Source organism: Macrobrachium nipponense, chromosome 49, assembly GCF_015104395.2.
Source record: "Macrobrachium nipponense isolate FS-2020 chromosome 49, ASM1510439v2, whole genome shotgun sequence".
NCBI classification, from domain to species: Eukaryota; Metazoa; Arthropoda; class Malacostraca; order Decapoda; family Palaemonidae; genus Macrobrachium; species Macrobrachium nipponense.
Genome location: NC_087224.1, coordinates 13,221,377 through 13,237,571, shown reverse-complemented (window position 1 = coordinate 13,237,571; position 16,195 = coordinate 13,221,377). Strand labels below are relative to the sequence as shown.

General features: G+C 37.5%; 1 protein-coding gene across 9 annotated transcripts in view; it reads right to left on the bottom strand.

Moving 5' to 3' along the window:
* Nucleotides 1-16,195, bottom strand: part of LOC135205341 (lachesin-like) — a 98,527-nt gene that overhangs the window by 43,895 nt on the left and 38,437 nt on the right. For all 9 annotated transcript variants that reach the window (XM_064235793.1, XM_064235802.1, XM_064235795.1 and 6 more), the window contains one exon: nt 5,018-5,106. The gene's annotated coding sequence lies outside the window, so the exon portion shown is untranslated. The remainder of the gene's footprint in view (nt 1-5,017; nt 5,107-16,195) is intronic.

Here is a 16,195-nt window from a genome sequence, read left to right as displayed (position 1 = left end):
TTGGCAGAGGCATACACTGTCTGAAAACAATACGTTTTTGACAGAAAATGCCAATATATTTCTGTCTCTGACTAGGATTCGAATCTGGGATTATCTGGGATTATCTCATTGGCTTGAAAAATGCACAAACCAGTAGACTACGAGGTCAAAGCATCACAAACAACAAGAGGTCGTGCTTTGAAGCCAAAACAAACAAAAACTAGCAAAGAAATTTGTGTTCATTCAGGGGGTAGAATTGGTCACTTCGTTTCAACTGAGCAAAGTCGCCCTCAGAGGGGAAGTGTGTCTTTAATTCGGTTATTTCGTTGGCAGGCAAAGGTCGGGTGACCTTTCATGACCTTTCAAACATTGGACGACGTAATACACCTGTCATACATTTCATAAAATTACAGTTTATTAGATTTTCTATCGATTTCTTTAGCTTTATTTAACGCGAATCGCTCAGAGGATTGACAATGTAACAGGTCCTGAAACTCACTTGAATATTCGTCAAATATTCAAGTAAATATTCAAATATTATCTCTTGATTCATTCATTCGTTAATTTGCATATTAAGGCATGAAAAGTTCCATAGTTGATGCTAAATCCCTCCAGCGTAGGCAGAGGAACCCATGCTTGAATGGGAGACTAAAAAATAATTCATGATGCTATGCGGTATATTCCCTCTTCCTTTCGCAATGACTCATTTCTGTTTTCTGAGCTGCAGAGAGAGAGAGAGAGAGAGAGAGAGAGAGAGAGAGAGAGAGAGAGAGGAGGACGGAACCGTCTTTTGTTCCATAGCTAGACGGATGGGGACAGAGACCACCACAGACCATAATTACTCTTTTTTTTTTTTCTTCTTGGTTTTTCTTTTTTTTTTTGTTTTTGCCTTTTTTTTATTGTTATTTTATGCTTTGTTCCCAAAGGCTTGTATGCGGTTTCTATGGCCCTCTCTCTCTCTCTCTCTCTCTCTCTCTCTCTCTCTCTCTCTCTCCTTGCTATAGAATCCTTGAGTAAGCGTCGCTGATACTTTGGATAAACACTTATATTGATAAATACTTTTATATGAATTACGTAACAGTTAAAAGAATTTTAACAGCAATTGGTAAAGTATTACTTTTTTATATATATATATATATATATATATATTATATATATATATATATATCTATATGTATATATTATATACAGAGAGAGAGAGAGAGAGAGAGAGAGAGAGAATATCTCTTTCAGAGAGAGAGAGAGAGAGAGAGAGAGAGAGAGAGAGAGAGAATATCTCTTTAAGAATGAGAAAGAACATGTCTTTAAGAGAGAGTGAGAGGGAAAGAATACCCTTTATGAAAGAGAGAGAGAAAGAATATCTGTTTAAGAAAGAGAGAGAGAGAATATCTCTTGAAGAAAGAGAGAGAAAGAGAGAATATCTCTTGAAGAAAGAGAGAGAGAGAGAGAGAATATCTCTTTAAGAAAGAGAGAGATTAACAATAACACTGAGAGAAGAGAGAGAAAGAGAATATCTCTTTAAAAGAGAGAGAGAGAGAGAGAGAGAGAGAGAGAGAGAGAGAGAGAGAGAGAGATGAGCCAACGACTAATCGAGATCAACAAAAGTCACTGTCAAGAGCCAAAAAGGTCATCCCAGGTCAATTAGCAATAAAAATGCATTCAATTCAAATTTCCAGACTTTTCTTGTGAAACCTACACCTTTTACCAACCTGTCTGCGACCCAACACAGTCGACAATCGACCAGGTACGAAATTGGTTACAAGGGCCCACCGAAATAATAATTCATTGATCAGACTTTCTTTCCAGCGTTTCAATTAGCCTCCTAACCACTGGACCACCATGACATAAACAATAGGTACCGGCGGTTCCTTTTGCCCAAATTCATAGTCGTAATTTGTTAGGGGCCGGAAGTAGTCTGGAGGAAGTCAGGGTCCTATAAAGTATTGGGCGTCACTTGCAGTCTCTCGGGGCTTGCTTGGGTTGGGGGGGGGGGGTGACGAAGAGAGAGAGAGAGAGAGAGAGACGAGAGAGAGAGAGAGAGAGAGAGAGAGAGTGTGTGTGTTACAAGGATTAGGATGTCTCAAAGACTTATTAGTCCATCCGAGGAGACATCATGTGCTTGAGAGATAGAGAGAGAGAGAGAGAAATGAGAAATAATTAAATGAGAGAGAGAAAGAGTGTCTTAAGAGAGAGAGAGAGAGATAGAGAGAAAGAGAAATACGGGAAAAGGATAAAAATTAAATGAGAGAGAGTTAAAAGAGAGTGAATGAGAGAGAGAGAGAGTGAGAGTAAGATACAGTTAAAACAGTAATTGATTGAAATTAAAGAAAGAATAGATGAGAAGAGAGAATTTTACCAGAAGAAAAGAGTAAAGAGTTTGTAAATAAAAGGAGAGCGAGAATTAACAATAGAGAGAGAGGAGGAAAGATACAGAAAACAGAGATTGAATTAAAGAAAGAAAGATAGAGAGAGAGAATTACAGAAGAAAAAGAGAAAGATTTAAATAAGAGAGAGAATTAAAAGAGAGAGATAGAGAGAGAGAGAGAGAAAGATAGAGAGAAAGAAATTTACAGAACATTGAGAAAAAGGAAAATGAGTAAGAGAGGATATAGAGAGAGCGAATTACAGAATAAAGAGAAGTAATTAAAAGCAGAGTTTAAAAGAGTTAAAAGAGAGAGAGAGAGAGAGAGAGAGAGAGATACAGAAAACAGAGAATGAGCTAAAGAGAGAGAGAGAGAATTACAGAAAAAGAGAAAAATTAAATGAGAGAGAGAGAGAGAGAGAGAGAGAGAATTATATATATAAAAAAGCCTCCTGCATAACCACAACATTGAAAAAAGACACCTCCGGCATTTTGCACGCAATAAAAAAAAAAAAAAAAACACACACAAACAGTCACACTTTCCAAAAAGTCACTTTTTAAGTGCCGCAAAATAGCACTAAAGCACTTTTTTCTTTCGGCCGCAGTATGTGTGTGTGTGTGTGCTAAGTGGTATACAGACAGACAGACGCACGCACGTTCATTTCGTCCTTAATCCATGTAGAGGGGGGGGGGGGGGGGGGGGGGGGGGGGGGGTGGGGGGAGGGCGGGGGGGGGGGGGGGGGTGCCCTAGTTGTTCGCGGGCGTCGGAACTTTCACGGGCTACTTTCGTGTGCGCCAATGGGACTTTCTCTCTCTCTCTCTCTCTCTCTCTCTCTCTCTCTCTCTCTCTCTCTCTCTCTCGTTTTTCTTTTTTGTCTCTATCTCTATCTCTCGTCTTTTTCTTATTCTCTCTTTTCTCCTCTCTGTCTCCTCTGTTCTCTCCTGTCTGTCTGTCCTGTCCTGTCTCTCTCCTTCTCTCTCCTCACACTCGTTTTCAGTTTTTTTTCCTCTCTCGTCTTTCTCCTCCAATCTTTCTTGTTTTTAGTTGTTCTTCCCTCCCTCTTCTTTTCTCCATCTCTCAACACACACACTGTTTCCTCTCTCTCTCTCTCTCTCTCTCTCTCTCTCTCCTCTCTTACATGTTTTTATTATAGCTTTTTTTTCTCCCGAATTGGTCTAGTGCTGCAGTGTTCGTAAGTTGTGGGGGCTGTAGTGGGGGTAGGGGGGAGGAGGAAACTTGAAGAATATCTTCGTATTCTGGTTTCAGAATTCGACGATGGGGGGGGGGGGGGGGGCCGGTTTGAGGGTCTTATTTCGGGTCCCCCTTAGCCCCTCCCATAAGCCGTCTCATACCCATAGTCTGTAAGAGAAAGGTTCTGCATCGTTGTGTGGAGAGAGAGAGAGAGAGAGAGAGAGAGAGAGAGAGAGAGAGAGAGAGAGAGAGATTGTGACTGTGGCTCTTACACTTTTAATTGAACGAAACTCGTTATATCTATCGTGACCCGTAATAGAAGAAAATTCATCTGAACAATTAATGAAATAGACATAAATATATTCCTTCATTGAATTAAAGACCTTTTACTTTATTGCTATTTATTTCGATTTTGGGGGTGGGGTGGGGGGGGTTCTTTAGTACGTAGGTAATTAATAAAACAAATAAACCTTCTTTCATTCAAAGAAATTATTTTTTTATTTTTGCTTTATTAATTATTTAGATTTTTGTATATTTTGTGTTACCTATCGATGAACAAAGAAAAAAATCTTTTTTTAATCCACTTAGTAAAACAAAAATAATTAATTTTCATTCCTATAAAACAATATTCATCTTTTATTTTATTAATTATTCAGACGTTTTAATTTGATTTCTTTTATAATAAGAATGAAAAACCATAGTTTTCTTAATTGTCTATGAAAAAAACACTAATATTATATATATTATAAAATAAAAATAAAAAATTTCTAGATAAGTTTTTTTTTTTATAAGATAGAATGTTCTTAATTTTAACCGTCTTTCCACTCCCATGACCAAAATATCCAAATTTCCACCCACTATAACCTATACCCCCAAAAAAAAATTAAAGCCCCCCCCCCCCACCCCCCCCTCCCCCACCCCCCAAATGTTTTGATTGGCACCCTTCGTTAATCATAGATTGACCTCGAGACAGAGTTTCGAATCAATTAACCTTTCCAGACTCTGGCTGGACTTGAGTCTAAGTGACTCCCCCTCACCTCCCCCTGGGATTCCTGGACTGTTTGTTTATGCCAGGAGAGATGGAAGGGTAATATCAAAGAAATGTCTACAGGTAACGTTCCAGGAAAGGAAATATTTAAATAAATTCAACAGGTAACATTCCAGTGAAGGAAATATCTAAACAAATTCAACAAGTAACATTCCAGGGAAGGAAATATCTAAACAAATTCAACAGGTCAAGTTCCAGAAAAGGTAATATTCCAGAAAATTCAACAGTTAATGTTCCAGAAAAGGTAATATTCCAGTAAAATCAGGGGGCAACGTCCCAGAAGGAATATTTAAACAAATTCAACTGGTCAAATCCCTCAAAAAGAAATATTAAAAAATATTCAACAGGCAACATTCCAGAAAAGATAATATTCCAGAAAAAATCAAGAGGCAACGTTCCAGAAAAGATGGTATTCCAGAAACGTCGAGTAACTTACCAGAAAACGACTGGAAACATAATTATTTGTCCTATCTCGTCCTGGTTGGCTCTGGTATTCTCGTCTGGTTTCCTTGCTTCATCCTCAACCTGAAACGAAGAAGATGAAGTGAGATCCCAGCAGTGAGTGAGAGAGAGAGAGAGAGAGAGAGAGAGAGAGAGAGAGAGAGAGAGAGAGAGAGAGAGAAGGAGAAAAAAATCGATATAATGTTATTGATTATCCAAACTTCGCTTGAGAAAGTCTACGGACGCAACACTCCTGGTTTCGCCGTTTAATTTAGCCTCCCTATACACAGTTTGGTCAAGTCGTTTGCATAAGTTGTGCTGCTGCTACAGACGCCTCTCTCTCTCTCTCTCTCTCTCTCTCTCTCTCTCTCTCTCTCTCTCTCTCTCTCTCTCAGGGAACTAGCATGAATACAACAACGAAAAATGCAGTTTCCTAACCTAAGTCAGCCAGGAATCTTCATCTCTTCTTCCTCAGAGAGATGTGTTGGAAGTCACTGTTGGAATTCATTGTACGTTTTGTTCAATTCGTTTGTTTAGATACGTATCAAAATGAAATGGATAATTACAACTTCTCGAATGAGATATTAAGATTGAACGATTGTGTTTCTTCAAGTTGAGCTGAATTTAGCATAACAATTCCGTATGCGGGCGAACTCATCAAATAAATATGGCTGATGAGCCGCCATGTGCGTCTAGGTTTGTAGGGTATCAGAATCAATGTGCGAATTTGTACAGTTGTGGAACTATCTTTAAATGTGCAGATGCACATAATGTACTAGTCTTTGTGTGAGGTTGACCCATAGAAAATAATTATTTGTTTGACAGATACTATAACATTAGTCCTAAGATGCCTGACATTAAATCAAAGGAAACATATAACATTCTAGTCTTTTCTCCCCATTGTATGTCATCAACACTAAGGACGACAGGAAAGCGTCCATAAGTTCTTTGGCAAAATCACAATAGTGCCTAAGAACATAAAGAAATTTATACTCGAGAAGAAATCATTTAATTATGCAAAGTATTGTTCCCTTCACTTACCCTGGTATAGTCAGCCTCTTAGATAAACAATAACTTTTATCCCATTGTACGAAAATAGAAGGACATCTTGTGATACGAGTTCAAGTAAAATGTATCTTGATCATTCCTCGAGTACACAGATCTTTTTTGCCTGCCTACTCGGGGAGTAAGCCTACGTACTACTTTGCTGTTGTGATAAGAAAAGTCTATGGAAGAGCCTGAAAAGGTGTTTCGCGTTGACTTAAAGATTAAGGAACTTTAGGATAGGTTATTTGTGATTTTTCTGTTAGAATGAGAATATAAAAAATGAATAGTGTGCTTGTTAAAGTACAGAGAAATCATTTCTAATAAAATACAGCTAATTATCTCTCGATTTTTGTTGGTGAAACAAGGCTCTATTTGACTAGATTCCAGCACGTTTTAATATTGACAACTTGACAAACGAAGTAAGTTGGAGGTCGGATCACGCCTTGTTTAGGCATGATATTCATTGTGTGCATTAAACACATACAGAGATATATTAGGGTAATGACAAGAACAATCGACTTGCAGTGAATTCCAACACATCGCTTTAAGGAAGAAGAGATGAGGCTTCCTCGACTAACGACCAGTGATGATAATCTTGCGACAGTTCAACAGAGGTAGCAGCCGTCTTTGGCGTTTGAAGAAGAAGAAGAACAAGAAGCCAGAGAGAAATCAGTTTAAGAGCCTCATATGGGCAATGTTGGACAAAAAGCGTGGTGAACATATGCACCAAATATGATATAGAAATTAATGGACTAAGAGAATATCCCAAAGCAGCACTGAAAAGGGAACTTAAGTAAAAATGAATCAAGATATCCAAGAGACTTTGAGAGAAAGAACAGATATGAAGAAGCTGAGATTCATAGATGACTTCGAGGAAAACAAGTAAATAAGGGAACTGGATACAAAGGATGCGTGTATCATAATGAAAGCTAGACTGAATATGTTGAACTTAAAGGCTAACTTCCGGGGCAAATTTAAGGACGAGGTCTGTGTTTGTGGAGTGAGCGCCTGGGAACCAGGAACTGGCACTGGGGACACCGGCGAGACATTTTTCTCTCTCTCTCTCTCTCTCTCTCTCTCTCTCTCTCTCTCTCTCTCTCGCTTTGTACATTTAATTCTTTAGACAATTTCTGTTTCCGTATCAGAATGGAATGGAGAATTACAACGGTTGTGTTTCTAGTTGACCTGAATTTAGCATAAAAATTCCGTATACGGGCGAACTGATTGAATATATATGGCTGATGGCGTACAGCTTTACGGATGTTACTGGAGAACGAAATAGCAGAGTAACCGTGATTTCATCTTTGGATGCTTATGCACACAATTAAACATATATCTATCCGACTCAATGTGATCTTAAACCATGGAAATTTATGATTAATAATTATTTCTAAAAGATAAACAGTACATATTGTCCAAGAAATATAACTGTCTAAGAGGCTGACTACACAAGCGTAGGTAAAAAAAAAAAAAAAAAAAAAAAAAACAGCTATTGCAATATAAACTGGAAATTTCTGTTGATACGTGGGACCAGGTCATTGGTGTATATATAGTTTTCTCTCGACAATACTTTACATTCTCAAATGATTTCTCCTTCAGTATACAACTCTTCATGTGATTAGAAACTATTGTGATTTTGCCAAAGAAGTTATCGGCGCATTCCCGTCGTCCTCAGTGTTAATGACATGCATTGGGGAGAAAGGTCAGATTATTATATATATTTTCCTTGTTTTAATGTCACGCATTTCGGGAGTCTTACTCCATCTCCAAGTTGATCCATGGATTGGCGAAGATAAAAACTAAATACATTTTACGTATAAATGTAAATCGGCAATTTCTATGGATAAAGTTCAGACTAAGACGGAGGAAGACCTCTTCATTTATGTGCATCAGCACATTCAAAGATAAGATTTCTATTAATTAAGGTTAACATCTTTCAATCCTGGACGCTCATCAGCCATATTTACTTGATTAGTTCGCCCGTATACGGAATTTTTATCTTAAAGTGAGCTCAACTTGAAACACATCCGTTCATTCTCGATACCTGATTTGAGAAGTTGTGAGTCTCTATTTCATTTTGATATAGAGGCAAAAATCGTTTACCGAATGACATTTTTAAAGCGAGATAAAGTTAGTGACGAAAGAGCAAAGGCTTCGTCTCTTAGCGAGATGAATTCGCCGGCGTCCCCTGTGCCAGGGAAGCTCTGGTTTCCTTCTGACTTCTTCTCCTTCTTCTTCTTCTTCTTCAAACACCAAAGATAGTTGGAAGGGGACAACAAACGGTGGTCAGTCGACTTAGGTGGGTCGCAAACAGACGAAAAAGGACATGGGGACAAGAACCGTGGTATACATAATGGTAACATCCTTCAATTTAATCTTAAAAAAAGATAGTCTTATTTCATTCCATCCGTCCAATGTCTTCTGCTTACTATAATAAAAAAAAATAATAAAAATAAACGGTAATATTTCTTCGTACTTTCATTGAACTGTCGCTTATTATTGTCAGTAGTCGTTAGTCGAAGTATTGCGGGCCACAAAGCAAGGTGGAGAAGGCCGTAGGGGCTGGCAACTGCGTCCCAAGAACGACTTGCGTGACGCGTCTAGGCTCTTCTTTAAGATGGAGATCAAGGGGTTAAGGAACTTCGATTTTGAAACGAAAACTGCAACAAGATTAGTGGGGTTAAGAGAAAAAGAGAGAGAGAAAGAGAGGACGGGTGGATCAGACCTTACCTTACAGACCTTACATCTTGTTCGGGTTGCCCCAGGTCCCTCAGTGTGAGGCACCTCTAATGTCTACCAGAGAGTTGCTAGTACATCTTCCGGTATATTTTGCATCTTCCAATCTTGGATGGTCTGGGATGCAGTTTAGATATTTGTCGAGCTTATTCTTAAACACATCTACGCTCACTCCTGATATATTCCTCAGATGAGCTGGCAACGCATTGAATAGACGCTGCATTATCGATGCTGGTGCGTAGTGGATAATGTCCTGTGTGCTTTCCTTATTTTTTCCTGGTATAGATGTTTTTTTTGGGCACTATTAATCTACCTCTGCTTGCTCTTTCTGATATTTTTAGTTCCATGATATTTTCTGCTATTCCTTCTATCTGTTTCCATGCCTGAATTATCATGTAGCGTTTTTCTCTTCTCCTTTCCATCGACTATATAATTTTAAGAATTGTAGTCTTTCCCAGTAGTCTAGGTCCTTAACTTCTTCTATTCTAGCTGTAAAGGACCTTTGTACACTCTCTATTTGTGCAATATCCTTTTGATAGTGTCGGGTACCATATCATATTGCAATATCAAGTTGGACTACGAACATATGTTTTATAAAGCATAATCATGTGTTCAGCTTTTCTTGTTTTTGAAGTGCCGTAACAACATTTCCCATTTCTGCTTTACATTTGCCAACAGAGTTGCTATTTGATCATGTGCATAACATGTTCCTATTCATCATCACACCAAGGTCTTAACTGCTTCCTTATTTGTGATGGTCTCATTATTAGGTCCCTTATATGCATATAGCTTTCTTTCTCTGTCTCCATAATTTATTGATTCAAATTTATCAGAGTTAAATACCATCCATATTTACCTCTGCCAACAATCATATACTTTGTTAAGGTCTCTTTGTAGAGCGTCCTATCTTTCATCACAAGTAATTTCTCTACTTATTCTTGTGTCATCTGCGAAACTACTCACTACCGAATCCTTCACATTATTGTCTATGTCTTCAATCATAATAACAAAAACAAGTATGCAGCTAACACCGTACCTTGCGGCACACCGGATATTACCTTGACTTCATCCGATTTCTCGTCGTTTGCAATAACTATCTGTTTTCTGTTGTGTAAAAATTCTTTTAACCATCTTCCTACTTTATCCACGATATTGTTTCTAATTTCTTCGCTAATATATATGGTCTACTTTATCAAAAGCTTTTGCAAAGTCTAAATAAACCACATCTGTTTCATTTCCGCTTTTCATATTTTTGAATATGTTTCTCACGGTGGACTAACAGTTGGGTTTGTGTACTTTTTCCGGGTACGAAACCATGTTGTCCTTTATAAACAAATTATTTTTTATTAAATGTTTCATAATATTTTTCTTCATTACCCTTTCATACACTTTCATAATATGTGATGTTAGACTCACAGGCCTTATTAACTTGCCTTGCTAGTCTTGCATCCACTTTTGAAAGTAGGGGTAATATATGCTAATTTGTGCTCATCATAAATCTTGCCTGTATCTACACTTTGTCTTAATAATATTGCAAGTGGCTTTGCGATAGAATGAACTACTTTCTTTAACAAAATAGCAGGAATTCCATCAGGCCTGCAGCAGCTCCATTTTTAATTTCATTAATAGCCTGCACAATATCAGCTTCAGTTAATATCTATGTCAGCTAAATATTCACTATTTCATCCCTTACTTCTATATCATTATCTTCATTATCTATTCTAGGGGTGAATTCTCTCTTATATCGTTCTGCCAGTATGTTGCAAATTCCTTTTTTTCATTCGTTAATCTCCCTTCAATTCTCAGAGGGCCTATTTCTATTCTTCTTTTATTCATCTTCTTCGCATATGAGTATAATAGCTTGGGGTTTTGCTTGATATTTAAATAGGGTTTTTTCTTCCAAGTCCCGTTTTTCATTTTCTTTTGATTGTATAATCTTTTGTTCTGCATTTTCTATCTTACTTTTTAGTTCTATAACTTTCCATGCATTTTTTCTTTTGCAAGACCTTTTTTCCACTTTCTGATTTTCTGGAACAAGATCCTTCTGTCTCTTGGTATGCATGAATGATGTTTACTTTTCTTCTTCGGTATATATTTTTTTTTTTTTTATTTTTCCCACTATTTTCGCAATATTTTATTTTTTATAATATCTCCGTATTTACCCTTATGTCATCACTTACGAAAATGTTATTTCCCAATCTTTGTTTAATTCTTCATTAATTTCTTGACCATTTTATATTTTTACTGTAGAAGTTGTATTTTCCATATCCTTCCACTTTTCATTTCTTGCTTATCTCTATTTTCACTGGCTTCTTTGGAATGAACTGTTAATTCTATTTGACATTATGGTCTGAAATATTCGCATTATAAAAACTATTATTTCTTTAACATAATTCATCTCGTTCACAAATACTAGGTCTAAATATTTTCCTTTCTTGTTGGCAGGTGATTTATTTGTTGAATGTTGGTATTCTAGTAGCATATCTAATAGCTTTTCAAATTGCCTCTTATCTTCTGCACTACTATTACTCTCTTTTTTATATGTATAAGTACATCCACAATCTCCTATTCGTTCTTTCCATTCTACGAAAGGAAAGTTGAAGTCACCAGATAGGAGAATAGTCCAGTCCTTGTGATTTCTACATATATCATCCAATTTTTCAATTATTAAGTCAAACTCTTTAGTATTAGGAGGTCTATATATTACTATGTTCATCAATTTTCAGATTCAAATTCTACCGCTATTAGTTCACATTCTGAGTTACTATATTTCTCATATATTTTTTCCTTGTTTTTTGTCTTTCCCATATATTGCGGTTCCCCTTCCCCCGATTCCTATTTTTTCTATCTGATCTATAAGTTTGGAAACCCTTTTATTTGATCATCATTCCCAGTCTCTTTGGGAATACCAGGTTTCACTTATATTCATTATATCTATTTTCTTTTTCATTTTGGGTTAGTTTTCTTCTAAGTACTCTATTTTTCTTTTTGAGTACTCATAACTAAAACCAAACCCTGCGCATTCATCACTATGATGGTTTGCGTGTTTTCTCCTTCATTAATACTGGTAGTAATAAGGATTTTCCCATGTCTCTTTCCTGTTGTTCTGGTATGTTGTTCTTTTTTTCATTTCCTAGAAATTCTGACATTAAAAAATCCAACTTTTCCATAATATTTGATCTTCCTTCATCATAATTATTCATTTTGTGTCTTGAATCTGCCAAACTTTCTCCGTTCTGCAATATCCTCTTGCATAATAAATACAGTTATTATCATCTTGAGTAGAATTTCGGAGCTGATGCTTTGAAATTTTTTGCTGGACACCTCTGCATATCTCATTGGTGGTTTGCTTTTTCTCTTTTACCTGATATTCTTGATTTCTCTCTTTATTTGTTTCTTTCTTATTTTGGATTTTATTACTTGGTTGGTTATTTATTTGATTATGATTCATGGCTACAGGGTGCATATATTTGCATTTTTTGTCGCTTACATTCAACCTTTTCCTTCTTTTAGGTTTTTACATAATTTTTGGATGCAGACTCTGCAATATCCCATATCATCTAAGTATGCACATTTACCATATATTGTCATGTTTTGACATAATCTTAGGATGTTTGTAGTAACATCTTTCTCCAAATCTGCAATTCCCTCTTTTCAAAAGGTTGCAGATTTTGTCTTTCTTGTCTATTTTTTCCTCTTTCCCGTCATTGTATAGATCTGGGTAGAGCCTCTTCGGGATGTTAATAACAGGAGAAAAAGGAGAGAGAGGCAGAGACAGACAGAGAGAGAGAGAGAGAGAGAGAGAGAGAGAGAGAGAGAGAGAGAGAGAGCCGTTCTAGCCACCTCCCAAAACCCTAGACCGAAATGAAACGCCGACCCGAGAAGCCAGTTGCACCAAACGCATTAGGACCAGCTGTCCCAATCAGCCATCAGTCTCTCTCTCTCTCTCCTCTCTCTCTCTCTCTCTCTCTCTCTCTCTCGTGCAACAAAAATGCCAATCGGTTTAGCGGAGACCCAATATCTGATTATGTTAATAGCCTCTACCACACGGCGGCTGTTTGACTGTTTATGCCATCTGAGGCCGGGTTCGGTCTGTTTATATATTTGGGCGCGCGGGAGCGCTGAAATCGCCGGCGTCGTTGACATCGTGACGAGGGTTAATCGCTTGGGAGATTTTTCTCTCTCTCTTTTTTTCCCCTTTCTCTCTTTCCTCTCTCAATCTGGCGGTTCGGTTGATGAGGGATTGAGTAGAGAGGGGATTTATCTTTCTTTATTGCCGTTTTTAATCTCTCCAGGCGATTAAATTGACGTTATATTCTGGCAAAGGGTTGCAATAATTTCGACCTTCTGGATTGACGCCATGTTTCGAAGACCATGAATGACCAGACTTCTTTGTACATTACTCGTTTTGATAGAGAGAGAGAGAGAGAGAGAGAGAAGAGAGAGAGAGAGAGAGAGAGAGAGAGAGAGAGGAAAACTGTATATTTCAAAGAATATGATTAATAATATAATTTATCTATTCAAAAACCCACTGAGGAGAGAAGAGCCGTTGCAAAGATCATGATTCAGGACTTGTTCTCCTTTCTAAAGACAATAAGAAGAAGAATTTCGACAAAACTTAAACAAAAGACCAAAATTTCAAAACAGAGGCAAAACTGAATGCGCGAACCGGTAGCTTCCTCTCCCCCCACCCCCTCCCCGCACCTCGTCTTCCCGAAGCCCAAAATCACAGGTCGATAAACCAATCAAGTTCTTAATTGCAGGTGTTTCGGTCCTTATAATTGCACGAAAACGCAAAATAATAATGTTGTTGTTGTTGTTGTTGTGCGTGAAGGGCATCGTCTGTCTATCAACAACCCACAACAAGAGGAACAACAATAGCAATTCTGATCTGATCCGTTTCGACTGGCAACTTTGGCGCAAAACTAAAGCTCTTTTGTTTTTTTATTTATTTTTTATTTTTGTTTTTCGTTTTGCCGTTTCCTTGTTAAAGGAGTTGTGGCTGTTGTACGTTGTTTTGTTTGTTATTGTTGTTTCTGGTTGTGTTTCTTGTGTTTGTTTTCATACTGAACGGTATTTTTTTCAAACTTTAGGGGATGCAATAAGCATTGATAATATTTTGGCTTCTATAATAATTAATAATGAAAATATTCTACGGGTTGCAATATGGGTTATTGATAATTTTTATTTTGGCTTTCTGTAAGTTAAATCAATAATAATCAATAATAATAATAACTAATAACTAATAATAACTAATAAATAATAACTTAATAATTATTATTATTATTATTATTATTGATGTAGTTGTTACTTATTATTTCTTATTATTATTTTATTATTCTTATTATTAGGTTTGTTCTAGGTGGCACGAAACTCCATATTCAAACTATGCCCAGTCCCTCCCCCACCTCGGGACCAGAACATCAATATGGAGAACTACGGCAACTCCGCCCAAACTCCTAGACTCAACATAACGTCCCTGGAGCCAGGGAATGAAGTCCTGATTCTCTCTTATATTACCAGGGTTTTAATTGTTTCTTTTAGTATGAAATAATGTATATTATAACTCTTGGCGTATATTGAAGCATTCTGGTTCTGATAAAGTCAATAAAACAAATAAAAAAAAAAGAGGGAAAACTTCACCGTCGTGATACAATCGCCCTAATAACTTGACGTCACTACGTTACGGAAATCCTTCAATTGACCTCGACAAGGCTAGGAGAGGGACTCTTGGGGGGTGGGGGTAGGGGGGAGAGGAAAGTCCTTTTCGGAAGCCAGGTCCTAATGAGTGATCAGGAGAGCTTTGGAGCTCCCTAATTAGACGAGATGGAGGCCAATTAAGGCGTAAGACATCAATTTTCTTATCGTCCGCGACAGCTTCAGCGCTCCTCCGGCGCCTTCCTTGCCTCCGGCATCCTACGAAGGATCTTCCTCCCACGGGTTCCGTAGGACTCCATTAGGATGCTCTTCCTAGAGCCTTCTTGTCGGGGGAGTCTACAACTACGGCGCTACAAAGTCTCATGGTACTACATGCTCGTTAATAGTCTCATTGTCTCGTCAGGATTCTTTTCCCAGTGTCCTTTCAGGCTCCTATTGGCACGGTTCCTGAAGGATGCTGCCCTTGAGGCTCGCTGGGGTCCTGTTTATGTGGCCTAGTCGAGATCCTGTCCCAAGGTTTCGTGGAGTCCTGTAACCATAGGTCTAAAAAGGATCTTCCTTTCCTGTATACCATTCGGAGGACTTTTCGAGGATTCTCGTACTAATTATTCCTATTCCTAAGGATCTTACAGAGTCCTGCTTCCTGAATTGGCCAGATAAGCGAAGGAATCCCACTTTCTAAGTTGGGATTCGAACGCATTCTTGAGTGAAAGGTTTATTTGTCAAAGATTTCTCATTTATTCTCCTTGTGGATTCAAGGCCTACAGTGGAGTTTCCATCAAAAACAAGGAAATAGAATGGTTAAAGGAATTTTGTTGGCAATTGTGACTAGTAGAGAGAGAGAGAGAGAGAGAGAGAGAGAGAGAGAGAGAGAGAGAGAGAGAGAGAGAGCTAGGAAAAGGGGTATTCCCTACAGACGAGAGCCATTTTTTTTTTCTTTTTACTTTTTTTGTGATGATTTGGGGAATAAACTTTCTTGCTTTTAATCGCTGTTTTAGGGCCAAAGTTTTTTTTAGGAGGAGAGGCCATTGTCCCCCTCGTGGGATCCTTTTTCCCCAGCTCGTGACTGTCCCTGGGACTGTGTGAGAGAAAGAGAAAGAGAGAGAGAGAGAATTCCTTCGCCAGGATTCAAAGGACTCGCGTTTACAAACAACTTCCTTTTATATTGTTCTTCTTCGTCTTCTTTCTATTTTCTTCAGGAAACCTGACACTAAAAATAAAAAGTCTTTGGGGTTTTCTGGTTTTTCTTCAAGATTTTTTGTCTCGGTGAGACAGAGTTTCTGCCTTTTTTTTATATAACTTTTTTGTTTGTGTGCATTTTTTCGTGGCTTAATTTGGCAAAATCTTTTAATGTTCTGATTTGTTTTTCAAACTTAAAAGATGTACTAAAAATTTTTTTTTATCTTATTTACTTCAATTCATTAATTTTCCTTAGCAAACTGAAAACTTTTTTATTTGTCATGGTTTTGTTTTGATGAGTAATTTTTGCGTTTTCTTCATTTTTTTTCTTCGGGATTTTGGTATTTGGAAATATTATCCTTTCTTCATAAGCCTAAAAACATCAGCAAAAATATTTTTCATAATTGTTCCATTTTTCAGAGGCCTTAGGTCTGGTTAAACACTGATTTAAGAGTTTTTTTTTCAAATTCCTATAGGCCTAAGGCTTGCTAGAAAATTAGTTATCAGTTCAGGAACACTGATTTTAGAGTTGTTCAAATTCCTATAGGCCTAA